Below are 14,466 nucleotides of genomic sequence, written 5' to 3'. Positions count from 1 at the left end.
TGCATGGGTTGTGGTGGGTGGTATGGTCTTGGAGAATGTGAAGGCTCAACGGGGAGGTTTGAATTGCAAAGTGAGCAAGTTCATGTCCGATTATGGTGTTTCTGTCTTATATGGACAAACAGAGCATGCTGTTGACTCCTATGCCTTGACAGTGTCTAATCACCCTGCAAAACCGACTGAGGTTGCATCCCAGTCCCTATACATAGAATGGTTAGGTAGAATTGCTGAAGCGAAGGTTGGTTCTGCTAAATTGGTCTTAGCAGAGAAGAGGGATTTGTGGCTACGCAACGAAGGCACCTATTCGGCCTATGCCCCGATTATAGTAGAGATGGAGAGACTTAGAGCAGACATGGAGATATTAAAAGCATCTCCCCTAGAAAATGAAGCTCTCATTCTGAAGAAGGAAGCTGAGATAGGAGTGTTCGAGAGGGTGGTCTCAGTGACTTCTGGTGCTGTGACGTCTGCTAGATGAAGGAGGAGGTGTCCACTATGCAAGTACTTTTGAAAACTCAAGCATTTTTCTATCCTTTAAGTAGTGGTCCAAGCACTTGCAAGCGATATATGCACTTGCAAGTGATTCAAGCACTTGAAAGTGGTGTAGCATTTACACCACTTGCAAGTGCTTAGAGGTCATCGAGTTTATAGACCACTCATAAGTATTCAGACCACTTGCAAGTGTTGTGACCACTTGCAAGTGTTATACCACTGTAAGTGCTTACATCACTAGCAAGTGCGTAGAAATCATGCAAGTTCTTAGAATTTTAACAAGTGCTTAGACCACTTGAAGGTGCTAAGACCACTTGCCCCGCAAGTGGTCATACCCCGCAAGTGGTCATACCACTTGCAAGTGCTAAGGCCACTTGTAAGTGTTCATGTCTTTTGCAAGTTCTAAGACCACTTGCAAGTGTTCATACCACTTGCAAGTGCCTAGGCCACTAGCGAAGTTCAAGACCACTTGCAAGTGTTCATACCACTTACAAGTGCCTAGGCCACTAGCGAAGTTCAAGGCCACTTGCAAGTGTTCATACCGCTTTCAAGTGCTCATACCGCTTGCAAGTTCTTAAAACACTAGCAAAAGCACAAAGCACATACAATTTCTAAGACCTTTAACAGGTTCTTAGAACACTTGGAAGAGCCACTTGCAAGTGGTTGCATCATTTGCAAGTGCTTAGACCACTTTCAAGTGCTTAGACCACTCACTGGTGCTTAGACCTTAGGGCACTGCACAGACCACTGAACAGGTGCTCAAATCACTTACACATGCTGGAAAGTTCTGATGGTTGGTTGTTTTTCATTATGTGCAGGCTTTGGTTGAGGAAATGGAGCATGTGTTATGTGAGCTGAGGAGACATGCCTGCACTTGGGAGAGCCCTTCTAGTGCTGCCAAGTCTGTCCTAGGTGCTGACAGTGTCCTCATTGGTGGATCTTGTGTGGCTTGTGGCCAACTGCTATCAAGCAAACAGCGGTCGACATTTATTATCTGCCATGTGCCCACAAGTACCACCCCTTTTGCTTTTCCATTGTCTGTGCGACTGAGCCCAAGTGCATTGTTCTGGACTGTTCGTGGGAGATACCACTTGTAGCAAGATGTTGGGCACTTGGGAATGCATATGAGGAGTCCATAGGTAAGGCATGCCTCTTTCATAGGATAGGATTCATGCTACTTTTGATATGTACAGTAATTGTCTATTATGTCTCAGGTGAGCCAGAGGCTGGCGAGGGGGTGGACCCAGCCGCTTCCACCTCGTCCATGCATGATGTGGACGCCTTGATGATGAAATATAAAAACTTTGAGGATTGTAGTCTGTCTGCTGAAAAAACTGATGTGCTTGGTGATGGAGGCATCCTAAGGGAGACACCTGGTTCAGAGATCACACAAGGTAATTTTGGTTGCTGTAACGTTATCCTCAGACATGATTATCCATGATCATTGTGATCATATTAACTACCTGTGCTCCTAACTTGATTTCCTATTGCTATCCCAGGTACTGATGTCATTAAGACATTAAGTCATGTTAGTGCTCCAACTGGAGAGCCAAGCCACGTCGACAAAGGTGTACATACTGAAGAGGAGTTGGACCCAGATATGGAAGAGACCCTCCAATTTGTTGCAGAAGAGCTGCGGAAGAAGAAGAAAAGGCAGGTGGAGGATGGGCCTCTTCGGGACCCCAAGAAAAGTACTAACCCAATTTTTCCCAAAGCTCGAGCATGCTTAAAGCTTCTTGCAACTTTGTAGCTTTTTGCTCATGCAAGTTGCATTATTTTGCGGCAATATAATATATAAGTCCTTTGTCTCAGTGTCTGTGCATGTCTTGACCATCTTAATTGTTGTGCATGTAGTTAAAATTCAAGTTGTTGGCTCGAAAACCCTACCACCACTGATGAGGTAGAGCACATTGAGCACTGTCCTCCACGCTATCAGTTTCGACACTTCAATGACTCTCGAGACCTAGCAGTCATTGTTGACTTCAACAAGGTTCTTTTGTGCGTGCACGATAAGCGCAGGACACAAATATTCCCCCAAATGTCTCAACGCTGTACTTTTCCAAAGTCCGTGAGGATGAGAACATCACCTATTACGTACGGCAGGATATGCAGAGGTGTTCTTACTTGCATTGAGTCAGGTTGCAGAGGTATTTGTGTGGACCTCCCACACAGGCAGGGAATTGGAGACAGCCATGGATAAGTGCCTACCTCAAGCCAAGAAATGCATGAGTGGATGGCTGTCGCAAACCGCTTGCCATGTTTGCACTTGGCGCTTTGATAATCCTCCTAGGCCAATGTTCTTGAAAAACCTGGATACCTTCTGGCATCTTTTCCCGAAATTCAATAAGACAAATACACTTGTGCTAGATGACTCATTGTATAAAATGTACTCTAATGATCCTGCATGCTATGTGATCTTTCCTGAAGTGGAGAAGCAGACTAAGGGGCAGTGGAAAAATTTTCTGAAACAGGATGTGGCTGACTTTGTGTTGCAGTGGGCAGAAAGTGCTGATAGAGCAAAAAGTGTCAGAGAGTGCCCTTTTGATGTCAGGGATGATGACTTGCAACGGTCAAATTGGAGAATCGTGCGAAACAATGTTGAGGAAATGAAAGAAATTGAAGCCCCCACATTGCCGAAAATTACCCCCAACCTGGATCCTAAAGAAAGAAAGTATAAGCATCCAAAGAGTAAAACAGCAAATTAGAAGTGCTTTTGTTGGCATTTTTCCCATTGTACAGAGGACTGCCTGTAGCCCCTTCACTACCATGACACCATGCCCTTACTGTGTAGCTTAATGTACTCTGACACCGTGCCTTTATTGTGTGGCTAACTTCCAACACTCCTTGACATATATAAAAACAAAAATGGTTTTGACCTTGGAACGATTTTGTGTCGATCTGGTGTCATTTTCTTTAGTTTATACAGTGGTTGAATTTTGTGGACTCTTAAGAAAGTGATGGTCTGAAAGTGCTTGTCTAGGTACTGAAGTGCTTGTCAAGTGGTTTAAAAGTGCTGGTCTAGACACTAAAAGTGCTTATCAAGTGGTTTGAAAGTGCTTGTCTAGGTATTGAAGTGCTTGTCAAGTCATTTGAAAGTGCTTGTCTAGATACTAAAAGTGCTTTTCCAGGTACTGAAGTGCTTGACAAGAATTTCTCAAGTGGTCTTAAAGTACTAAACATGTGCTTGTCTAGGTACTAGAAAGTGCTGGTGGTCAGGTAATCTGAAAGTGCTTGTCAAGGTGCTTAAAGCGCTTGTCAAGTGGTCTGGAATGCTTGTCCAGGTACTAAAAGTACCTGACAAGTGCTTACCATGTGGCCTCCAAGTGCTTGTCAAGTGCTTGTGTAGGTACTTCAATTGTTTGGGAAGTGCTGGTCAAATGGTCTGAAAGTGCTTGTCTAGTTACTTCAAGTGCTTGTCTAGGTACTTAAAGTGCTTTTCAAGTAATCTGAAAGTGCTTGTGTAGATCCTAGAAGTGCTTGTGTAGGTACTAGAAGTGCTTGCCAAGTGGTCTTAAAGTGCTTGTCTACTACACTGAAAGTGCTATCAAAGAGTTGAACGTGCGAAATAGTGCTTCTTAGGAGGACGCATTGTGCTAGCTTGAAAGTTAGAACTTATAAGTTCTCCTCTGGGGGCATGCTATTATAGATTTGTTCAAATACATCATTTGACAATTCATATACATTAGGCTCACCTTCTACCAGCACATCGAAAACCTGATGCATCACACCAGGTGGGAGTAGATAAAAGCAGGGGGAATATAGGTGTCATCTTGGCCATTTACCTTGTCGTAGAAGAGTCCCTCAATGACAAATGAGTTCTTTTGAATACGGTTATGCCATTCATCCCTTTCAGATTTGATGGTCAAGCGCTTGGTTTTAGTGCACTTCAAGATGTAGAAGTCTACACTTGGCTCTTCTGCATTCACTGCGAAGTTCTGGCCAACCATCAAGGCATCACTTAGGTCGTCATGGTGGCCAGCATACATGGGGGCTCCTAGTAACTCATCATCGCTGGATGCTTCTCCATCGTTTTGAACATTGACAGTCGGTTGTATTCGCAAGTACTGCCACCTCTCAACGTGGTCCTTGTTTACACATCTCCTCCATTAGCCTTTCATGCACGCATGGCAAAAGCACGACAATGGTCTGCACCATAGCCCGTGCATATTTGATTGACTGTAGCCCTTGACACAGTGGAAGGATCACCATAGCCCGTGCATATTTGATTGATTATAGCCCTTGACATAGTGGAAGGATCGAGACCCTTTGATCCGCATGCAATCCCACTCTCTATCTCTGTCTACATCACCGAGCTTGACCTCCCAGAATCTACGATCGACTTTCTTCCCTGTCAATGGCTTTCTTGAGGGTTGCATTGAGGAATGCCACCACACTTGAAGCATTATGTAACACCCATCCATTAGATTTTAGCTGCTCCTGTGTGAGAGCTCTTTTGAGCACTGCACCAGCCCCATCGTGCTCACCCTTCCCATGGACGGATGCAAAGAAACTGTGCATCATCTCAATACCTGTCATATTGAAGTATCGAGCTACAAAATAGAAATGGCGCCTTGCTTTGAATTGTGAAGCAATGCCATCCAGTGTCGCTTGACACTGCATCCTTGAGCTTTCAGCCACTCATTGTGCAAAAGAAAGCAGTGCTGCACAAACAAAGTGTTGTGGATTTTGTCATCAGAGATGTAGAAGTGGGTTGTCTTCCGAATGGTACCAAGCACATCACGCAGGTACGAAATGTGGACCAAGATTGTCACCTGAGTTGAATACCAATGCATTGACTGAATTTCATTCTGCACCTTGAAGGAGTAATTCTCTGCAAAATCCACTACCGACACCACTACATGATCTGGAAATTTATCCAAACACTCTTTGAATTGTTTAGCTTGCCATCTGTACTTATAATTGTGTTTGATGAAGTTTCCCAATTTGCTTTGAAGCAAGGAAGTGAAAGTCCTCGGGCTGACTTGGCGAACATCAAGATCGTCCGGAGTTTTTGCTTGACCGTTCTCATCCACTTCCTGTGTAGGAACGTCGTCAAAAAGCTTGACAGTCATCATAGAGATGTCATCGCTTTTTTCATGTGGACATAAGGAGATCTGTTTAATGCCACAATGTTGGCATGTACCCAAAAGACATTGTCTACAGTGAAAGCACAGTCAATGGGTTTGGGGCACAATACAAACTCCCACAGGTTTGTTAAGCTTGGAAATGTGGCATTGGAGGCCGCGCACTGCGCTGTTCCATCATGAGAACTGCAAACAAGGCACCTGCAAACTGCATGGCCGGCCATGTAGCCCATATCTTCCCTGGCGCATCTGATTAAGAGCTTCTTTGAAGTAGACAAGCTGCACATGGTATTCACAGCAACAAGTGTTGCGGTCCTTCAACTTGCGTACAAAGTATGGCTTTAGACCCTCAAAACATATAAGGGAGATCCTTATGTTAGGATGAGCCACTTGGAACTGCATATAGAAGTCCCTCTGTGACAAAGAAGACAAATTTAGACACACTATCAAGCATTATAAATCATTTTGAAGCAACCTATAGCATTGATAAGCATTATTACGCACTTTCAATCAGTGTAAAGCTATGACACTCATTGGGTAAAGCTCTTAGATGCACTTAGTAGCACTTTCTGCACACCTGGCAGCACTTTCTGCACCTGGCAGTACTTGTAAATGGTTATAAAGCACTATAAAGCACTCTCAGGCACTTGCAAGCACTTAGAAGCCTGAGGATCCATTTAGATGAACTTGGAATAACATGGAATTTCTTGGAAGCACTTGGAAACACTAGCAAACACTTAGAAGCAAGTAAAGCATGTGGAGTTCATCCACACACACTTGGCAAACAACTGAAGATCCAAGTGATATCCAAGCTTTTTAATGAATTCAAAGTTCAAAGACCTTCACACCCTCCTCCAATCTCTCTTTGTAGATTGATACCCAATGAAGCAATCCGTGTCGTCCGTAGTCATGTAGATGTCATGCTAAAGGCCTTTGATGAGCATGGTGGTTATGTGGACTTCATTGTATCTCCGTTCATTGTATCATTGCAAAAACCAGGGTCTAGAGAGTATGCCAAAGTTACAAATGTTGATTGGGCAGTTTGGGGACCCACATGGGGTTTCTTGAGTGGATAGGTTTGACTACCAACTGAATGAAGACTGGCAGGATCTCAAGGGTCATAAGTTTTATGTTTGGGATGGCAATCACAGACTCAAAGCATGGATACAACACATACAAGACTATAAGTTAATGCTTCCCAGTTAAGTTAATACTTTGATTCTCTTTGATTGGTCCTTATAATGAGTTAGGCTTATAGGTTATGAGCATGTACCTAAGATGTACACGAAGGTTGTTTGCCACTTCATTAATGTGGAGAAAAGGAGAGAGGGTGAACTATTGTTGGCTTTCAAATCCACTAATGAGTAGGTGCCTCAATCTCACTTTAGTTTTTATTGCTCGTCACATGCACAAGTATTCATATTGTAACATTTTGTACAGGATTACTCGTGCCCATGTGGCACCCTCATTTGCACACAAGGTGTTCCTCTTTCAAAAGTTCGGTTTGGCAGATAAGACATCTCTTTTGGAGCACAAAAGGCATTGGGTTGAAGTTGAGATGGTTGTAGAGCATAGGCATGGCCCTATTGTATGGTACAATGCACCAACAACTATCCTTGGTCAACTAGTTTGGAAGATAAAATGCTTATCGATGTTGTTTTTATCATGGTTCAATTTCACTTCCATTATCGCAACTCATGTTTATTTCCATCCTACATAGGAAGAGTTATCTGAAGCATTGAAAAAGGTCACTTCAAATTTGGATAAGGAAAGTATGACACTAGAGGATTTCACACAAGCTCATACCAAAGAAGTTAGAGGGGTGGAGAATGCCTTTCGAGGCATAGCATAAAAATTGTTGCAGATTGCAAACCCTACCAATGGTGATGCATTTTTCCAATTGATTTATGCATATGACTGAAACAACAAAACTAGTCCAGTGAAAAGGGACAAGATACTCACCTTTGCTCAGTTTAGAGCTCAGTTTAGAGTTAACATGTGGTGCTTCTATTTGTCATGTTTTTCCCCAACAACATGCGATGGTCCATTTTTGTTTGTTGTGATGTTGCAGGAAAGCTACCATTTGGAACACGATGATTCAAAGTAATGTGAAAGATGAAGGTTACATTAGACAGTTTTGAGATTCCGCAAAATTGCAAACCTATCTCAAGAAGGAGACATATTGGTAGTGCATGTGTACGAAGAGAGTATTAGAGACCTTGAAATGAGAGGCTTGTCATTACTTGAAGGTTTTGTGGAGTGGTTCAATGATGCAAGGGATAACCATGTAAAAGATAGCAATATGAAGCCCATGGGTGATATGTCAAAGCAACCAGAGATTCAGCTATCTGCTACTCTCTCTCTCTCACTCTCTCTCACTCTCCGCCTCTCTCTCTCTCTGCCATAGCCTCTGCTTCCCACCTACACAGAAGGGCCTCTCTTCCCGCCTGAGCGCAAGCTGTATTCATCTGTACTATCTCCCTCTCTCCCTCTCTCTCTCTCTCTCTCTCCATGAAGACTACAGTTGTGCTTTAATGGTCTTCTTTGCAATAACCTCAGCCGCCTAGCTCCCTCATAACTGGCTCCACATGGAGTCTCATAGTGTACAGAATGGCAATACAGGCTCTGTATATCTTCCCCCATTGTCTATCACACAACACATCCCGAGAGAACTTCTACCAGGTCTTCGAAACTACTAGGTTGCAAAGAAGAGGGAACAAAGAAGCATTGAGAAGAGGATGGCACGTACACGCGAGGATGGTGACATTGATGAGCGAGAGGCAAAGAAAATCTGCAGAGCAGTTTCTCAGTGCTAGCGCAAACAAACAAATGGGCTTTCCGAGGGCCTTCAAACAAAGATTCTACAACAGCTCCACCGTCATCCAACGTTCTCAGCACACGTCAGAGACAGTTGAGAGACTCATTTTCTCTAACATTTGTCATACATTATCCGCCGAGGCGAAGACACCCCATTCAAATAACGAGTTGTTTTTAAAGCGGGCTACTGTCATGGCATGCCTCCTGGTGTTGACAATCAAATGAGTGGTAGAGAAGTTGCCAAGGCTTTAGGAGTTCATCGAAGGAATGTCATTGAGGCCAATTTTCGGTTGCAACATGAAGCGGAGGAAGGGTCACTTCCCTTGGATTCTTGTTAGCGTCAATTGCATAGGGCAAGCACCATCACCAGTGAAATCAGGGAAATCGTGTTTCAATTTTGGTCGGTGGAAACTCGCATCTCCCCAAACAAGAAAGATGTTGTTCGAAAGAGGATAGGCAAGAGTGCGCATGTACTGCATCCAGTACATCTACTCGATTTGCCTCAGGTATATCACTGTGTTGTAAGAGCTACACAGTTGATCGCATATGATTGATAGTGTATCCGGATATGCTCTTCTATACGATACTGATTTCTAAATGTCAGTGGTTTAGAGTGCTTGACAGTACTAAAATTTTGTATGATAGGGCATTAGAGTGCTTTACCATGCTTCCAAATGTTTGCAAGTGCCTCACAGTGCATTACAATGCTTAACCATGCACTATAGTGCTTTACGAAGCTTTACAATTGATTTCAGATGCTTCTGAGTGCTTCATGGTGATTCGAAGAAATTCAAAGTCATGAGTGCATCTTAGTGCTTCTGAGCATTTTCAGACCGCTTGTGCTTGACATACTTCTTCAAGTGATCACAAGTGCTTCTAAGTGGTTCATAGTGGTTCCAAGTAATTTTATGTCATTCCAAGTGCATCTAAATGTTTCTGTGTGCTTCTAAGTGCCTTTTGTTGCTTCTGAGTGCTTAATAGTGCTTCAAAAAGCTGCCAGGTGCCTGAGAGTTCTTCCAAATGCTTCCAAGTGCTTATGCTCGTAATGGCTTAACAGAGCTTCAGAAGTGATAAACAGCCCCCAAAAATAAACATTTCTCTTCACGGTATGGGTGCCAGTGCCTTTTTTTTTTTAAGTATGACCACCAGATCAAGGATATGGAACGGACTTGCCTCAACACCGCAATTACATGCCAAGTGGCGCGGGCAGGCGCGACGACAACACGATGAGAACAGCCACCCTCATCGCAATATCCTAAATAAATCTACTTTATTTAGGATCAAAGTAGATTGTTTTTTAACATCGTTAAATGTGACACAATGCGACATGCTCAGTGTGATATTGGTAGCAACATTTATCTTAGAAAATTCCTATGTAAAAAAGCATCATTAATGACTTGATGTGTAGTGGTGATCATCTTTAATATTTTCCCTTATAATCCATTGGGTACAATGACTGGTGCAACTATGGATGTTTCTCATTTTATCTTGTTATCATGGATGAAATATTTAGAAAGTAGGAGGAACTAATATAAATATCTTATGTTTTGAATAGTAGAGTGTTGCTATTTAACATCATTAAATGTGATGCAATATGACATGTTTAGTGAGACACTGGTATAGCAACATATTGTCTTATGTGTTTTAAATAGGAGAGTGTTACTATGTATCATTTTTTAGCATCATTAATGTGATGCACTACAATAGTGGTAGTAACATTTTATTTTAGAAAATTCCTTCGTTAAAAAAGTAATTAGGCTTGATACTTAACCTTGACCTTATAATCCATTACGTACAAAGAATAGCCCAACCTGTGTCTCATGGTATCTTGTTATCATGGTTGCAATCTTTAAAAACTAGGAGGAACTAATATAAGCCTTATGCTTTAAGCAGTATAGTAAATCAAAGTATGCCTGCTACTCTCTCTGTGATGTTGTAGACCTCTATATTTCCAACTTGTAATTGTATTTACCATGTTATGGTGGGGAGGTTTTTAATATGCATTAAAGGCCATTACATAATACAAAACATTGAAACAAACTCACCTTAAATCAAGGTTAGAGCTATATTGTCACCATTTTTTAATATTGGAATTGGATTTGACACCTTCCCTTCTCTCTCTCTCTCTCTCTCTCTCTCTCTCTCTCTCTCTCTCTCTCTCTCCCTACTTTTATCCTCACTTACACCTTCCCTCCCTCTCTCTCCCCCCCTCCCTCTCTCTCCCCCCCTCTCCCTCCCCCCCCCTCTCCCTCTCTCTCCCTCCCTCCCCTCTCCCTCTCCCTCTCTCTCCCTCCCTCCCTCCCTCTATCCTCACCTTACTCCTTCCCTTATCTCCCTCTCTCTCCCCCTCCCTCCCTCCATCCTCACCTTAGTCCTTGCCTCTCTCCATCCGTCTCTCTCTCCCTCTCTCTCTCTCTCTCTCTCTCTCTCTCTCTCTCCCTCCCTCTCTCCTCTGTCCCTCCCTCCCTCCTCTATATCTATATCTCTATCTCTCTCTCTCTCTCCCCTTCCTTCTCTCTCTCCCCCTCCCTCCTCTCTCTCGCCCTCTCTCCCTCCCTCCCTCTATCCTCACCTTACTCCTTACCTCCCTCTCTCCATCCATCTTGTTCTCTGTCTCTCCCCCTCCCTCCTTCTCTCTCTCTCTCCCTCCCTACCTCTATCCTCATCTTAATCCTTCCCTTCCTCTCTCTCTCTCTATGCAAAATATTCTTCATTACATACAGAATATCTCTCATTTAATGTCGGATATTTATTTGATATCTTTCTATTTTCAATTGATACATACAAAATTTTTAATTTATTAGGTCTTTGTATCAATATTAGATTATTATTCCATTTTTTACATTCTATTCTTGATTTTGAGATTCTTCTTCTTGGATTTGGAGATTCTAAGTCTATCTCTCTCACATTTTTGAGCTAAACACGCTTTCTGCTTCTCTAAGTATACATTGAGAGCTTGTGTTTGCAATGGATTGCTCTGCTATATCGAGGCTATATCAGTATTCTTTGGTGCCTGCAAACAATGACCACATGATGGTATTCTTCCCATGTGTAGATCAATATTTGCTACTAAAAGATTGGGAGTTACAATCTCCTCTCTTTTGTAATCCTAATGCTTCTATTAGTGTGTTTGCCAACCCAAATTACTTAATCCAATTATATCCAAGAAAGACTCTACCGTGTATGTTTTTGATAGGGAGTTGTCAAACAGATACCTAGTGAGTCCGTCAAGTGAGTTTGAGTAGCCTACTCCAATTAATGAAAGTACTTTCCTGGATCTCACAAAAGGAGGTCCATCAGGGTCTTTGGAGGTGGTCGATGTCACGATTGATGAACCTTCGACAACAAGCCTGGATGTGGTGTCAAAGGGTAATGAGATGAACGTCATTTGTTAACCTTATAATGAACTCCTACTCTCATGGTGGTATTTTGATGAAGATGTTAATGGCATGTTCGGGGGCCACAGTCGGTTGAAATGCATTGGTGGCACCATATGACGATCACACCGCAAGGGTGGTCCACTGCCCGATTCGTTTAGGGTGTAGTTTGCTATTGCATCGCATGGGCGATGTGTGTGCCAAAATGGGCTCCCACCATAGCCCGGGATTCCCCTCGGCAATTGGTGGTGGATAATACACATCAGACCTCAGATCAGGCACGGCTACCCATTGAGTTTAAGCATATCACTAAGCAGAGGAAAAGAAACCAATGAGGATTTTCCTATGAGCAAACCGAAAAGACCCTAGCATGAGAATCGAGCGGCCCTGCTGTGCGAATTGTAGTCTAGAGAGGCATCCTTTGCGGTCGACTGGGTCTAAGTCCCCTAGAAAGGGGCATTGGAGAGGGTGAGAGCCCCGTCGAGCTCAAACCTTGTCGCTCCTCCATGAGGCACCATTGATGAGTCGAACAGTTTGGGTGTGCAACCCTAAGCGCGTGGTAAATTCCATTGAAGGCTAAATACATGCAAGGGACCGATTGGGGAACAAGTACCACGAGGGAAAGATGAAAAGGACTCTCAAAAGAGAGTTAAAAAGTGCTTAATTAGGAACTAGTTGTTAGCCCCACCACTAAGTGAATGCACCACAGATTCATTTTGAGTTTTATCTTCATCTTAAGCCCTTTGCACACAAAGCAGCCTGCCCAACTTGTTGTGTTGAATCACCAATCAAAAGACTCAAAAGCAAGACTTAGGCACCCACCCTTTACACAAATAAGCAAACTATGCCATGCTTTACACACATAAAAAAGTGTAATCTCTTCATTTGCTGACTAGGATGCTACCTAGTGCCCATCAAAAGGGAAAACTTGGCCATGTGACTTTTTGACAACACGGTCCCATGATCCAACATTTTCTTGAACGTATTTGGCCAGGTGTAAAGGAGACACGACTAAGTTACAACTTTATGAGAGTTTTGGTTGAAAATGCATGACCATGCTATGTGCACATTGATGGGTGGCCTAGTAGTGTGAATTGCATTCTTGTTCCATATTAGTAAGTTGATATACCAATTTAAGAGTGCGTGAAAATATCAGTTAGATTCTTGCAAATTCATTGGACTCTTGCAAACTCATTAAAAGCGAAAGGCTGTAACTCCTTCCAAACCACTAAAGGGTGGTGGGCCATGAGCATTTCCAAAGGTTATTAAGGGGCTGGTAAATACCAATGTTCAATGAAACGTCCGTCCAGCGATCAATTTTTTGGATCATCAATCAACTCGGGTTAGCCTACTTTTGTTTATTTACCCACACACCTTATGAGAGAAGCTTTTAACATCATAGGAACAATCCCAAGAGACCAAAATGGTCTATCCAACGAGGAGAGAGAGAGAGAGAGAGAGAGAGAGAGAGAGAGAGAGAGAGAGAGAGAGAGAGAGAGAGAGAGAGGCAAACACATAAAGTGACCCTAAAGAGACATAGAGAGGGAGAGAGAAGCAAGTAGAGTCTTAGAGATTAACAAATAAAGTGACTAGAGAGAGAATCAAGTAGAGAGACAATGAACAATCACTTTGCTCCTCCACTAACCAATGGAGAAGAATTCAAGAAAGAAGATGTTGCATGACCATTGAGCCTCATCATCAACATAAAACCCTTGTATTGGTTGAGTTGTATGGCATGCATCTATAAATGCCTTGGGATGTAAGTGATTCTTCTCATTGGCATTGAATCATTGGCTCTCGCACACATTTATAAACACCTTTCAATTCAAAAGCTAGCTAGAATGTGTGTGAGGGCACCTTGGCATTTGGAGGAGAGGCCAAGGGAAGCATTTTCGTGAATCCGCCTTGCCGTGTGATTGTGCGGTAAGGTAGAGGATTAGGTACTTGGTGGGAAAGACATGGCCCAGACCCTTGCTCTTGGATTTCCGACTTGAGTAAGGGGGTTGGAAGAGCTCGAAGATCGGCAAGCTTTAACGCGCTTCTCCGGCGACACTTCGATTCAAGTACATTGGCATTAACACTATGGAAAATGAACGGGTAATGCATTTGATGAATGCATTGATACAAGCAAGTGAATTGTATGAAATTGAAGTGATTTAGAATCACTTGCATTATGGCAAGGGTTATGCAAAGTTGCCAATGCATTGAGGTATTGATTGTCCCGGTATGTGTAGGATTGAGATTCGATTGCACATGCCCAAAGATTATGCCAATTTTTTGGTCAAAATTCAATGTCAAATGCTATCCTTGAGCCTATATATGCTTATGTACATTGAGAATATCATTGGTGATCAAGCTTTGCACACTTGAGACTTGCGGGTCAATCTTGGTTATATACAGGCTGCTATGCACTAGGGTCATATTCAGCCATTATTAGTGTGACCGGGTTTGAAGCCATATGGAGTGTTGGTTAGCCTCATTTGAGAGCTTTCTAATAGGCTATTGGTCCTTTGAATTGGATTTTGGAAAGGCGGTCAACTTTAAGATTTCCTACTACATAATTTTTGGGACTCTATGCATAAAAGTGTGGCCCAGTCATAAATGCTTGTTGCTAGTCAAAAAGTGCTAGCATATCATGAAAGTATATATCAAGAGATTTCCAACAAGCCCAAGCATGCCCAGTTTAGAGACCATTTAACAGA

Source organism: Cibotium barometz, chromosome 15 (genome assembly GCF_041138505.1).
Source record: "Cibotium barometz isolate CiBa-2024 chromosome 15, ASM4113850v1, whole genome shotgun sequence".
NCBI classification, from domain to species: domain Eukaryota; kingdom Viridiplantae; phylum Streptophyta; class Polypodiopsida; order Cyatheales; family Cibotiaceae; genus Cibotium; species Cibotium barometz.
This window is presented reverse-complemented; position numbering follows the sequence as displayed.